General features: G+C 40.5%; 1 protein-coding gene across 2 annotated transcripts in view; it reads right to left on the bottom strand.

Annotated features, from left to right (window-relative positions):
• RAF1 (Raf-1 proto-oncogene, serine/threonine kinase) overlaps positions 1 to 14,343 on the bottom strand; it is a 73,379-nt gene extending 59,036 nt beyond the window's left edge. The window contains exon 1 of one of the 2 annotated variants that reach the window (XM_020872556.2): positions 13,981 to 14,343. The gene's annotated coding sequence lies outside the window, so the exon portion shown is untranslated. The remainder of the gene's footprint in view (positions 1 to 13,980) is intronic. The other variant, XM_020872558.2, reaches the window with a different exon arrangement.
• Between the last annotated feature and the right edge of the window lie 415 nt (positions 14,344 to 14,758).

Below are 14,758 nucleotides of genomic sequence, written 5' to 3'. Positions count from 1 at the left end.
CAATGGTACTATTACTACTTTGAAATAAATACTGTTTATAGTTAATGCAGTGTATGGAAAAAAGGAAAATATTTGTTTTATATAACATAAGCAATTTAAATTTCCTTCATATTTAAGAGATTTTTACTTCCTTTCTAAACAATGGTTTAGTTCAAATTCATTATCTTAGAGCAGTTGTTTTCCCAATGTTTTTTTCACATAGCCTTTCTTTCTTCTTACCCATTAAATAATGCAGAATAGAAGAGTATCAAAAATATAACCCTGGGACTTCGTGGGTGGTCCAGAGGCTAATACCCCACACTCCCAATTCAGGGAGGCCTGGGTTCAATTCCTGGTCGGGGAACTAGAGCTCACATGCCACAACTAAGGGTTCGAACGCCACAACTAAAGACCTGCCTGCCTCAACTAAGACCTGGCACGGCCAAATAAGTATTTCAAAATACATATGTATAATCTTTTATTTAGAAAGCTAACTCTCGTAATCTGCAGCAGATGAATAACGACTGAACACAAACATAATGAAGTCTAAATTGTGTTTAATGGCTCTGTAGCTCAGGGATTAGAGCACTGGTCTCATAAATTGTTTTGAAGTCATTCTTTTTTTAATCTTCACTCCAAAATTTTTCTCCCCAGAGTTGGTAACAAACAGAAGTTAGATAAAATCTCCATGTAATTAGAAGACTGCTAAACTACAAACCATGACTCACTAATTCTGAATATTAGTCAATACAAAAGAACTCCTATACATCAAAATAACCTGGGCACTGCCCTAGAGTTAAAATTCTGTTGTAATATTTTGTAGCTGCTGTGAGTTTCTACTTGGTTCAAAAGGAAAGAAATGAGGAGAAACGGGTAGCAAGGGCTTGAAAAGACTATTGCTGGAATAAATGACCTGAACACACTAAGACGCCCACAGCTTTAAACAGCCTCTTACTCCTGACATCTAGACTTTAGACGGACTTGGAGCTCACTCCCCTCTACTCGGCATGTTTTACAAAATGTGAAAATTAAACAATGTATGTGAAGCACAGAATGTTGGCCTGACACAGTAAATGTTCCCTATTGTCACGATGAAACAGTCAGGAATTCTTCTACACAGCCATAAACCTCCAGCCTGGGTTTTTCTGGGTTCAAAGCCTAACACTCTTCACTACTACGGTTACTGTGTTCCAAAATTAAGTCCTAGCTTTCAAAATACAGATCAACTGTTTAGTTCTCACGTTACTCGGGTTAATGTGTGCTGTGAGCTCAGTCACTCATTTGTGTCTGACTCTTTTTGACCCCATGGACTGTAGCCCACCAGGCTCCTCTGTCCATGGAATTTTCTAGGCAAGAATACTGGAGCAGGTTGCCATTTCCTCCTCCAGGGAATCTTCCCGACCCAGGGATCAAACCCGCATCTCTTATGGCTCCTGCACTGGCAGGCAGATTCTTTATCACTGAGCCACCTGGGAAGCCGAGTTGGGGGAATAACACAGCTAATATGTTATCTTGTTCATTTGATCTCTGCAAATGGTCTCTATGTTCCCAGAAATCTTCTGCAGAGCCCGCATGGAGTAATAATTCTAGATGCTTTATCATCAGTCTGTATCCTGGAACCTGTAAACACATTCCTAAATTATTTACACATCAACACATGCCTAAATTACCTGCAATTAACAACAAGGTAACTTTCTAGAAAATACCTCCTTCTCTGCTTAGATTTATCATTTCCTCAAGAAGCTTCTTATTTTTATATTTCTCCATGACAGGAGAAATTAGACAAGATTTACCATCAAAGAGAAGTGAACCTAATGGTATGTACAACTTACAACAAGCCTTAGAAGAAATGTAAAACATCCTATTTCACTGTTCTAAAAAGTAAAATACCGTTAAAAGTAGCTCTATTAACTAGAGAGGGTATATGTGAAGTATATGTCAATTTTAACCAGTTAACTAATTAAAATACTCTAACTCTGTATCCTCCTGGTAAATCAGAAAATTAGAAAATATGTTGAGAGCACAAAGTAGGGTAAATGGCAGCAATGAAATAAACTGAGTCCATTAACTTTTAGTAACACCAACAGCCATTCTGATCACAACACTAACACTACTCCAAAACCTTGTGTCAACTCAGTTTTCATTACTTAATTGTATACTGAACTTTTAAAATTACAAAAACCAATACATCGTTTTAGAAATCTCTGCACTAAGCTCACTTTTCAGAGTACATAAAAGTCTAAGCAGCTTAAATATTCTCCTATGAACTGGCAAAATTAGGTGGGTACCCCCAACCACTCTAAACTTTAAAAGCTTCAGGGTCAACCCACAATCGCTTTATACGTATGCAAGTGATTGTTTCTAGAAGTTTATGAAATATTGATTAGTGGTGAAGAGAAATACATTTTGGAAAGAACACTTCTTAAAGTGCTATTTTAAGCTAATTCCCTAAATTAAATACGTAAGATTAGAAGAAAAGTTTTCACATACAAAGTCACAGCACAAGGATTATCAGCTTATAGAAAAAAAGGTAATGGAACTAATTATTTCTACTCAAGTCAAAAGGGTTTAGAAAAGACAACTCCTCAACAGGGGTATCTTGTGTTCCCCTGGTGGTCTAGTGGTTAAGGCTCCTCACTTCCACTGCAGAGGATGGGGGTTTGATCCCTGGTGTGGAACTAAGATCCTGCATGGTACAGAAAAAAAGAGGGGGGGGGAGGGATATCTCTGAGGGCCCTATGAAAAATAAGTATCCGGAGAGGCAAATTAGAGTAGCCTTGATCCCGGCCCTCAATAAACTTATAATTTAGATGAAGAAGTAGCACAAGGACAAGGTAGGGTTAATCATACAAGGCCTATGAGAAGGAAATGGATCTACTCTAAGTCATAAAGAAAATTATAAAACAGCATTCCCAGAAACCTAACAAAAACCTTAAGTTTGCATCACATCTTCAGGCTACATTCTGAGGTGCAGAGAGGGTGTAAGATACAGTCAAGAACTAACCTAGAAAACCCCTTTAATCTCTCCTTAAGTCGACAGCCTATATTTAGGGTATTTACTCCATCTTTCTCTGTGCTTCTTCCTCTTTAAAGTAAGGATCACAATGTACCTTCATCATCAGGCTTATGGGAAGATTAAACGAATTAAGGTAAACTCTTAAAATAAGCTGGTATGCAGTAGTTAAAGGTAAGCTGTTATCTTTAGGATATCTTTTTAAAAAATGTATCTTTAGACCAAAAAAATCACACTCAATTATGAGATGGTCAAATTACAAGGCTTGGGAGAACTGAGAAAGACAAAGAGTAGATCCACTTCCTTCAACTGCAATCACAATCTCCCAGGGACATAACGCTCAGTACCGTGAGGAGTGAGTGAAGGTTGAAACTGCCTGCACTACTGAAATACTTTTTTGGCAGGACAAAAACATAGTTTAATACTCATTTCTTCTTTGCTTTTGTTTTTTGGTTTTGTTTTTTTTTTTTTTGGCCACACCACAGGGCTTGAACCCAGGTTCCCCGCAGTGAGAGTGCAGAACACTAACCACTGGACTGCCAGGGAATTCCCTACTCATTTTAATATACTTACATTGCAGTTTCACTCCTCATTTCTCCTTTAAGCTCATTTCTTTGCTCAGTCTAGCCCGGTTCCATATGAGGGACTGGATGATCAATTTTTCAAGATTACTCCAAGCTTTCTTTAAGGAGTAAGTGTTTTTCTATTTTTTTTTTTTCCCTTTTTTTTCATTCAATTGGTCACACAACACTGGAAAAAACCCACTCTCACACATAAAAAGTTTCTGCTGAAACAAACACACTCAAACACTTAAAAATAAAATGTCATGTCATCCAAGCTAGGAAACAATAATAAGTCTGGTTTGGAAATGGCTTAGCTACAGTTTCCCAACCAGTCCAAAAGGGCAACTCAGATGCACTGCAAGGTAGTGTGTGTGTCAATATTTTGAGTTTCCTCATCCCTCTTTCTCAATTTCTGACCACAAACTGGTAACTTCATCAGATGACTGGCCAGCATAAATGCACATGAAGAAATGTGATACTCTACCCTTCTAATAGTTAGCAAGCCGGGCTGCCCAAGTTTAGAAAAGAACCTAACTTTTTTAAAGGATAATTAATTTTTAAAAAGTTCATCAGCTAGTTCAAACAATTACATTAAAACATCAGTTCCACAGTGAAAGACATATGGAGCCGATTTAATTTTAACTCTTAAGTTTTACATTTTTTTCATTTTAAGTCACTTTGTCTAAACTCTTTAACTCGTTTTACTTTTCATCTCCAAATCAGTCATTGCTTCTTCATTTAAGCAGCAACTGTTCATTTTTAAATGAATGGAGCTATTTACAAAGTATATCCTTAAACACAAGTAGAAAAATATGCAACTCACAAATAAAATATGGTTTAAGTATGATCATTCTGATGGTCGGGTAATAATGAAGTAAAAAACAGCTACACAGTGGAAGAGGAAGGAGAGGAAATAAAAACCACCCAGACATCTCATCCTGCTAAGCTAATGCCTGGAAACACTGACTTAACCATACCAATAATTTCTGTTCCACATAAAAGGCATAAATTTTAGTGGCAAGTCCTGCATAATCAACAAGTGATTTAAAAAATAGCATGAGCTTTCTTCAAAAATAAAGACATGAAAAAAATTTAATAAAATAAAGACATGAAATATAAGTGAATCCACTATTCTGCACACTGGCATCTCTCACTTGGGCAGACATTTAGATCTATCCTCAAGATAAGTAGTCCTCCAGGTTTACAACCTTGCCAAAGCTATTTCAAGAAGTAACCATCTGATTCAGTCATTTCTCCAATGATTCCTTGTGGAGTCAATGGCTTCCATAGAGAAAAATTCCCTGGTCTTCAATGATACCACCAAAGGCAAGCATCTTGCTTGTTTTGAGAACTTGTAAGAATTACAATAAGGTATACCTGCAAAACTGAGCACCATTTGTTTCCCATAAAATACTTTAAATCAACTTTTAAAGAATATTTTTCTTAAGCCAAGGCCATGTTCAAAGGTTTCCTCTGTAAATTGGACCATTAATTCATTAAAACTCTAAGTTACACCCAGCTACTTTGCCACAGGAGTAAAAAAAAAAACTAAATATGAAAATGTAACCTACGTAATTACACATCAAAGTCTGAATGTCTTAAGGAAAAGAGCTATGTATTTCCTACATCCTGTTATATACTCCATCATCCAGCATAGTAGGGCTTCCCTGGTGGCTCCGTGGTAAAGGATCCACCTGCAATGCAGGAGTCAAAGGAGACGCAAATTCAATCCCTGGGCTGGGAAGACCCCCTGGAGGAGGGCATGGCAACCCACTCCAGTATTCTTTCCTGGAGAATCCCCATGGATAGAGGAGCCTGGTGGGCTACAGTCCATGGGGTTGTAAAGAGTCAGACATGACTGAAGTGACTTAGCACACACGCCAGTACAGTACCCTGCACAAAATTAATGTTTAAATATCTGAATAAAATATTAATGGAGAAATGATGTAATTACACTACTTATCCTAAACCTTTCTCATGGATATTGAATCACTACCTACCACATGAAAGTACTGATATATAGAATCCAAAAAACCAGAATGCCTCTCTATATACTGCAACTTGGCACAGAACTGAGTGGAAAAGTGTAAGGAGCACATCATTTGACAATTTCTAATCATCTATTTCAACTGCCGGTGGCTTTGAAGAATATAAAGTTCAGAAAAATAGTCCTTGCCTTTTTAAAGTAGAAAAAAAACAAAAATCATGACTTACCAAAGACTGACTGTGCACTAAGAGCTTTCAGGATGACAAAGAGGCCTACAACAACAAGAACTGACAGCTTTGTGTGTGTGTGTGTGGTGATGGAGGAAGGAGGAGTAACTTCTTAAGAAAGCTATAAGAATGTGGAGCATGAAATGGTCATTTCTAGTCTGAGCAGAGGAAGAGGTAGACAATGAAGGATGATTTCACTGTATTTGAAATTTAAGGGAAAGCATTTTAATAGGTACATGTAAATGTTTTTCTTTATAAAAAATGAAACTTTAATGTACATATTTTAGTATCCTTTTTTCACTTAGTATATCTTACCACTCAAGATTAATTGAAATAATTATTTACAAGTTAACTGAGTATATTTTAGATTAAAAGGGGATGAAGAGTATTAAGGAAGGTAACAGCAACAACTACATGTATCAACTTTATAAAACTTTTTTTCAAAAAAGCAGTCATTAATTGTGTAATTAATTTATCTCTTTGAAGAACATTATATACAAATACATTTATAAAGGAGGAAAAGTCCATAGATGCAAATACAGCCAACTTCCTAAACTTCTGGTTTGCTCAGTTGCTCTAATTAGCACACGCATCCGCGCACACACACACACAGAGAGAGGAATATTATTCAACCATGAAAAAGAATAAAATTCTGACACACAGTATAATATGGATGAATCCTGAAAACACAGTAAGTGAAATAAGCCAGATACAAAATTATAAATATTGTATGATTCCCCAAAGGTCCAAAAGTCAAAGCTATGGTTTTTCCAGTTGTCATGTATGGATATGAGAGTTGGACCATAAAGAAGGCTGAGCGCCAAAGAATTGATGCTTTTGAATTGTGGTGTCTGGAGAAGACTCTTGAGAGTCCTTTGGACTGCAAGGAGATCAAACCAATCAATCCTAAAGGAAATCAACCCTGAATATTCATTGGAAGGACTGATGCTGAAGCTGAAGCTCCAATATTTTGGCCACCTGATGCAAAGAGCTGACTCATTGGAAAAGACCCTGATGCTGGGAAAGACTGAAGGCAGGAGGAGGATGTCATGTTTGCACAACACTTGAATGCACTTAATGCCACTGAATAATACACTCAAATGTGGTTAAACAGTAAATTTTATGTTATGTATAGTTTACCACCACCACTCCCCCCAAAAAAGCCTAAGGGGCCCATTCTGAATTGTCAGACAGCTAGATAAATACTAGGCACAGAGTATTTATGATGGTTATTCTCACATTCACATTTCTCTAACTCCAGTCCAGACTAAGACCAAGGAAGGCAGAAGAGTATCATTTATACCCTCCATGTGAAAGCCTATGAATGCAGAAGAAAACAGCCAGTGTGGCAAGAGCAGCTTGAACCAATAAGTCAGCAAGCTGCTAAAGCAGGCAAACGTCCTCAGGGAGCTGGCACTGAGAACCCAGAGCACTCTACTGATAATGCAAAATAGAAGGGGAAGCTAAGCAAGCTTAATTCCTTCCACAGAAATCCTAAACTACAAAGTTCTGAGTATGAGTTTAGTAAGTAGTATACCATTTTAATTGTAAGCATTAGTGTGTGATGGGCAGAAGGAAGGAACTAAATCCACAGGTGATTAACCTGTGAATCTCTACTTATGCAAATAATGTTTACTATATAATCAAGACAAAGTTTTAAGAACTAGAGCTTTATAAATTAGACATGCCTCAGCTCTAAGGAGCTTAAATCTAGCCAGAGATGTAAGACATCTATATAAAAAATTCAGTTCAATAAGCATCATTTAGCACCTTATACTCAACAAATTGAACTGATATCAGGGGCACCAAACACTGTGCTAAAAACTCTGGGTATTCAAAGCTGATTAAGATACAATCCTATGAGAAAAGATGAAAGGTGAACAAATATTTTAATAAAATACATGCCACAATAAATACATATAAAGTCTACAGTGTACTACTGTACCAAAAAAGTACATACACAAACTATGGAAGTTTAAATAAAAGGTCTTATTATAAAATCTAGCATTAAATGAAGTGATTTAGATTTAATAGTTTCACCAAAGTGCACAGACCTGGTCCCTCAATTTCTCAAATTTTTTCACAAATGTCAACAAAGGACTTGCACACTGAGTAGAAAGCACTGAGTTTATAATCTAATGGGATGATAAACTCACAAACGACCATATGATAAAGGCCGTAAGAAAAATAAATGCAAGGGTTTTAAGGTAGCATTCAAGGAAGAAAACATAATGAGAAAAAGGTCAGGAAATGGTATTTAGAAGATGGTGTTCAAAATGGCTCTTAAAAGAGGAACAGATAAAAGTGAGGAAATCGTGTGAATCTCTCCTCAGTAGATAAGGTCACTGAGGCAGGAACTTGCCTAATTCACCCTCTACCACACTAGCCTGCTGCACTTACTTAGGTGCTTAAAAAAAATAATAATAAATGGCTTCTGAATTCCACTGAAGATAGTAAGAGAAATCCACGCTACCAAGATACAAAAGCAAGAACTGTATGCTGAGCCTGAAAAGCAAAGGAGACTCCTGGACGATCTGCCACAGGAAGGAAGGGCAGCACCGAGACACGCGAATATTCCTGTGTCATCACAGAGCAGGCAGACACCCGAGAGCCTCGTACACACCTCCCTCCACGAGAGAAGGCTGGTATGGGAAACAAAGGAGAGAGCAGAGTTCCTCTAAACGGCGTAACTTTCTGTATCCTTTCAATTCTGGAGCACGTGACTGTATAATCTACACAAAAGATTAATAAAACCTAACTTTTAAGATTCTGGTGAGGGACAGGGAGGCCTGGCGTGCTGCAGTCTATGGCGTCACGAAGAGTCGGACTCGACTTCACGACTGAACAACATACATTTAAAAAGGGAATCTGGCAGTAATGTGAAAAATGCAATGGGAAGAAACAAGAAAAAGGAGTTCAGTTTAGAGGTTCTAACGATAGTTAAGGCAAATTCAGTACTAAAAGCCTGAAATAACCTGAAGGAAGTAGAAAACAGTTGAAAGAAGCCCAAAAATATAGTCGTCAGTGACAACTGAGAGTGACTAAATGTCTGGAGGGACATAAGGGCCCACAACATGAATAGAGCTTATCTTTATATATTTATCTATATGTATTTTTCTATTATAAAACAATATATTTGGGGACAATGAAAAGTAATATAAAGTAATAAATAATTTCTGTTTAACAACTACTGGTAACATCTACATGTGCTTTCTTCCTATGTGTAGGTTTTGAGTTTTTGACTCTTTAAAAAGCTTGAGATATAACATATCCCATCCATAACTTATAAGCCACCCATTTAAAGTGTACAACTCAATGGCTTATATGAGACTCACAGAGTGGTACATTTACCTCCACAATCAATTTCAGAACATTTTCAATACTTCAAAAAGAAACCCCTATCACTGTTCACTGCCATTCCCCCCTCCCTCCAGCCACTGGCAACCACAAATCTACTTTCTGTCTCTGCAGATTTGCCCATTCTGGGCACTTCATGCAAAAAGAATCACAGAATGTGTGGGGTTTTCTGACTGACTTCTTTTACTTCATATGATGTTTGCAAGGTTTCTACATACTGGAGAACGCACCAGTTTTGTCGTTGTTCTGTTCCTAAGTCAGGTCCAGCTCTGAGACCCCCCCAGACTGTAGCATGCCAGGCTTCCCTGCTCTTCACTATCTCCTGGACTTTGCGCAGATGAATTCCTTTTCACTACTGAATAATATTTCATTGTATTAAATGTTGTGTTTTTTAACAGAACTACAATCATTCAGATATAGCACTTCTTGTGTCATAAATGCTTCATATATGCCACAGTTCAAGAAAAGCATCATGCCCCATAAGTGGCTGTACCACACAGTTTACTTATCGTTGAACATCTGAAGTTTTTCCAGTTTTTTCTACTATAAACAAACTTTTTAAAATGCAAAGGGGAACTCCTTTCAAAATAATCTATCTGGATCCAGGGAAATGCCTCTCCCAGAAACTGAGCTTCCTAATGAGATTTGCCACGGAGAACAAAAGTCCTGTTCTTCTAAGGAAAACTCAGGATTTCATCTACCCTAAACCTAGGTAAAGGACAGATGCTAAAAGCTATCGAACATGGAAAAGCATGGGATGGGGTGAACTCCGAGTGTAAGCACTGACATATACACACTGCCATGTGCTGTGTGACACAGGGAGCTCAGCTGGGCGCTCTGTGAGGACCCAGAGGCAGGACAGCGGCTGGGGGAGGCTTAAGGAGGGGATACAGGGACACATAGAGCTGATTCCCACTGTGGTACAGCAGAAAGTAACACAACATCGTAAAGCAATTACACTATGATTTCTTTTTTAATTTTTGAAAAGAAAAAAGCAGTAGGTCTCCGTAGAACCCAGATTAAGAATGAAAACTCATATTTGAAAGATACAGTAACATAGTTAACCATTACTAGCCAGACTCTTCCATCAGAAATGTTTACGGATGAAGAAAGTAAATACTCTGTCCAAATGTGATGCCTAGTATTAAGTAGCTTCAAAGAAATCAGACCACTTTTCCCTTCCCCAGCAGGTTGGAAGAAAATAAACAGGAGATAAGTATTGGCTAACACAGTAAAGATGTATTATTTACTCTTGCTACTGGATGACAGTACATAAAACCCAACAGGCAGAAAGAAGATGTCACCCAGAGGGTCCACCAGGATCCTCAGAAGCAATTAGACATATCTGGATCCCCTAAAACATTTCACTGCCTGTGACTTCCCATTCATTAACCAAAAATGTAAGCAATTTCTAAATCACAAAGGTTTTCATTCCAAATCAGTTTTAGGATTGTTAATCCCCAACCAGTAAAATCCCTTAGAATCTGATCTAAAAATAAAACTATGTGTCAAGTGTTCCTCAAGAAAAACTATCTACACTGATTGGAATGTGAAGCAATTAACACACTTCTTGAGTGAGTTGCCAGAGAGACTTGAGATAGCCTGGGCCAAAACCAGTAACAAAGGAACAACACCCACTTGACATTTTCCTTGGTTAAACTGACATTCTAGGAGTAATTTTAGAAAAAAAGCTAACAGATCTGAAGTTAACTACTAAAATCACTGTGAGCTTCACAAGTATCCTGGGAGAAAAGGAGGAACAGAATGACTCAACTACTATAAAATTAAAGATGAAAACTATGATATGTAATTAAGGAATTTTTATTTACAACTTTAAGGCAAGGGGGAAAAAAAACAAACAGCCATTACTATCCCAAGGATTATAGGCAAGGTAGTTAAGCCCTGTACCAAAAATACTAGCTGAATTATAACACAAATACTTAGTGTCACATTTGCAACCTGGGCAGTTTAGCAAATAAGAATTCTTAGACATCCATACACAAAGATAAACACAAACAGCAACGAAAACACTAAACAACCTCATCCTAAATGAACCCAAGTGTTCCTTGATTTCCCAATTATTTTAGTCAAGGTGAACAATTTTCCAGCTACAGTCATTTCTTTCGGAGAACTGACTTTACGACACATATGATTTAAAAAACAAAAGATCTTTTTAAGTCAAAGCTTGACTTTATGGTTTCATAAACCCCCCACTGTCACATAGTCCACTGCCTTTCAAAGGCAATAGTTAAAATTCTCTTCTGCAAGTCAACATTAAGGCATGCTGTTCATTTAACAAGCTCCTCCCAAGACCAGGATTATTATGTATGGGCTATTATGTTAACATGCAAACAAAACCACTCCCCATGTAACATTTTTCTATTTTTAGGCAACAGGTTATTAACAAGGCTTTATCTGGAATTAAAATGTGATAGAATCATGCACCTACTACTAACAGGTTACTTGAAATAGTAATTTGAAGTTATTAATTATATTTTCCATTTAATAAGTAACCTAGTGCTTCTGGAGAAGTCAAATTTAACTTCCAAGAAGTTGTTGTTTAATCCTCAGAGCAAACTTCTACTTTGGATTTCACAAATGGCAAGTTTTAAACTAAAAGCAACCAGTCCCAGAGCAGTTTTAATATAATACTTAATGTTTAACCATTCTCCATTTCATCTTTTAGATACTTTTCATAAGTGACCAGCTTTATCTGCTTCTCACTGTTTTCTCCTGCAAAACCAAAACCTATAAAGCATGTTCTCCTGTATTTCACTGAAGCCTTCTCCTTTGAAAGCATACACATCTTTTAATTCTTGTTAAATAACAGTTTTAGAAAACTAAGCAACTTCACTACAACTTACAATCACAAACACTGTATACGTAAAACATAATAATGAGCTTTTACACAGAAAGAGTAATAGGTTAATTTTTCCAAGTATCTTGTGTTCAATTAGGTCAAATGTTTCTGTTGCATTTTAAACAGCACAGCCCTTAAAGTGATAAGGGTGAAAACAAGCCAAAAGAATTTTAATCTTAATGTTCTTGAGTGGTATATAATCATCACAACCCAAGAACTTCTAGATGAAGTCTGTTAATATCATAATAGTCACTTTAGCACAAACATTAACCACAACAATACAGCTCTTTGGGGAGAATTATGTTCATAGAGCTAAAGACTTTAAAACAGAATTGGAATCCACAGAATCAATCCAAACAGTTTACTATACAAAACATTTACTAAACTAAAAATACTCAGTTACATTCTACAAGTTTTCAGATGTTTCATATAATCTGCCAATTTCTAAGCAACTGGGGAGCACAATTTATGTTGTCAACAACCATTTAAAATGCGGTATTAGTAGACTGTCTTACATTTATAAAGACAACATTTTTGTGAGCAAGCACAACTTCAGAAGAACCTTTTGCAAGAATCCCGAGAAATATGAATTCTGTTCATTCACCACAGTGCAAGAGCAAAATATTTGACATAAAGCATTTATCAAAATGTTCTTGACGGAGCTTAACAAAGTAAATCTGTGCAACTACTAACAGCTTTAACATCATCAAGAGAAGGGGGGAAATCGATTATCAGCAAGAAAATTAGCAACACTCGTCTAAAATAACTCCAATTAAACTAGCTCACCATCTTCAACAAAGAAAGATCCTTCGCAAGCTAGGCAACCTTTGTTTCAGACCCTCATCTCTCACCACTTTCTTCCTGCACCCCAGACGGCTTGCTGCTCCCCAAATTCATCCCAACTCCTGCACATCTCGGGGCCTCCGTACCAGCTGTTTCCTCAACTTAGCCAGCTCCGCCCTCCCCACCTGAAGAGCATTTGCCCAGCACGAAAATCCCCTCCAGTCTACGAGCTCCCTCAACTCCCCGAGGCAAAACGAGCAGTTCCAAACTACCACGACCCCGGGTAAACCCATCCTAATCACAGCGTATTGTTTCCACACTTGGGAGCGAACAGAGGGGCCGCCTACCGCCACCCTGACCCGAGAGGATGAAGCAGGCAGAAATAATGAACGCGGGCTGAATCCATTCCCTCCTTAAGACTTTTCAGAACCCCGTCACACCTAGAGGAGGCACGGCAGACCCCAACCTTCCTCCCACCAGAGAAAGGGGCACACCCTGGGCCCCTGAAAGAGAACAATGAATGAACACAGCCGCCTCGCCTCTCAAGTCCAAACGCCTCTCTCGGGGCATCGACTAGCTCTGCAGAGCTGAGGCGTCCAGGCGGCTCTCACTTCACACAAAGGAGCCCTGGATCTTTATTCCCAAGCATCCTGGGGCCGACCGTCAGTATAAGCATCCCAATCATCAGTAACCCGCAGAGTCCTGAGCCCCAAAGGGAGGCCCCGATGCCTTCCTTTGTGGTGGGACACCGACCTATTTCTTCCTCCTGTCTCCGACTGCTCTCACCTCCCCGAAAAGAGTGTCACTTGAGAGAAGATGCAAGCCCGGGTCCCCCACTCCGCGGCCAGAAAGAAACGACGGTGGTCCACCTCGGTGACAACACGGATTCGAGGCGTCTCTGGGCGGATTTTCCCGTGGCCGAAATACAAGTGCTCTGCACCGGGAACTGGGGTGGCGCCCGCACGTTTCCCCGAAACACAAGGAAATCTTAAGTGGGGAATCTGGGGACTCGGCTCGCCAGCCATGACACCGGGCCCCGGGGCCCCCGCCCGCCCAGCGCCACCCGAGGTGACAGCGGCCTGGCCCGGCCCTCCGCCCGACCGCCGCGGGGCCGCGGGGCCCCCCGTCAGCGACGCCCTAGCCGGGCCGCCCGGGAACCCGGCCCACTCAGCCCCGCCGCCCCGCTCCCAGGGCCCGGCCCTGCAGCCTACCTGAGGGAGCCCGGCCGCCTCCGCGTCCAGTCGTCCGGCGGCGGCGTCTGGTCCGCTCCTCCTCCCCGCGGCGGGTGAGGGAGCGGGAGGCGATCACATTCGGCGCGTCCCCAGCCCAGGGGACGGGGCCCCGGGCAGCTCTCGCATTGTCCCACTCGCGCTCCGCGGCCTCAGGGCACACACCCCAAAGCCCGGCCACCTAGCCCTCTCCGGGGCCCAAGAGCGGCAGGAAAGCCTTCCCGTCTCACTCTCGTTCCCGTCTTAATCCCGCCATCTAAGATGGCGGCCCCAGCGCCCGCACTTGAGAGACTCGGGCGGCCCCGGGAGGCGAGCCCTGCACTCGGTGCTCCTCCTCCCGACCTGCGCCGCCACCAGCTCTCTGCTTCTGCGCGAGCCCGCCTAGGAGCCGACTTCAAACTTGGCTCGGGCATCCATCGCTCCGGCCTGAATTCTGACCACGCCTCCTAGTGGGCGTGGCCTGGAGATCGCGCTGGTCGCCATTTCGGAGCCGTGAAGGCTCCAGGGCGGGTGCTGAGTGGCCAACGGGGTGGCAGTCGAAGAGAGTCGGAGTTTCGCTGCCCCGAAGGGGTCTGAGACTTAAAAGGGAGAAGAAGACCAGCCTGGTGATATCTCAAGGCTCAGACATAACCAAATGAGCCCGAGGACTCAGTGTAGAGAACAGTGTCCAGCTTTGGCGTGTCCTCCCTGGAGTCCGACGCATCAGGTGACACATCGCGACTCTGTCGTTTACCCATCATGTGGGAAAGTCCGTAAACTT

The sequence above is a fragment of the Odocoileus virginianus genome, unplaced genomic scaffold, assembly GCF_023699985.2.
Source record: "Odocoileus virginianus isolate 20LAN1187 ecotype Illinois unplaced genomic scaffold, Ovbor_1.2 Unplaced_Contig_2, whole genome shotgun sequence".
Taxonomy (NCBI): domain Eukaryota; kingdom Metazoa; phylum Chordata; class Mammalia; order Artiodactyla; family Cervidae; genus Odocoileus; species Odocoileus virginianus.
This window is presented reverse-complemented; position numbering and strand designations above follow the sequence as displayed.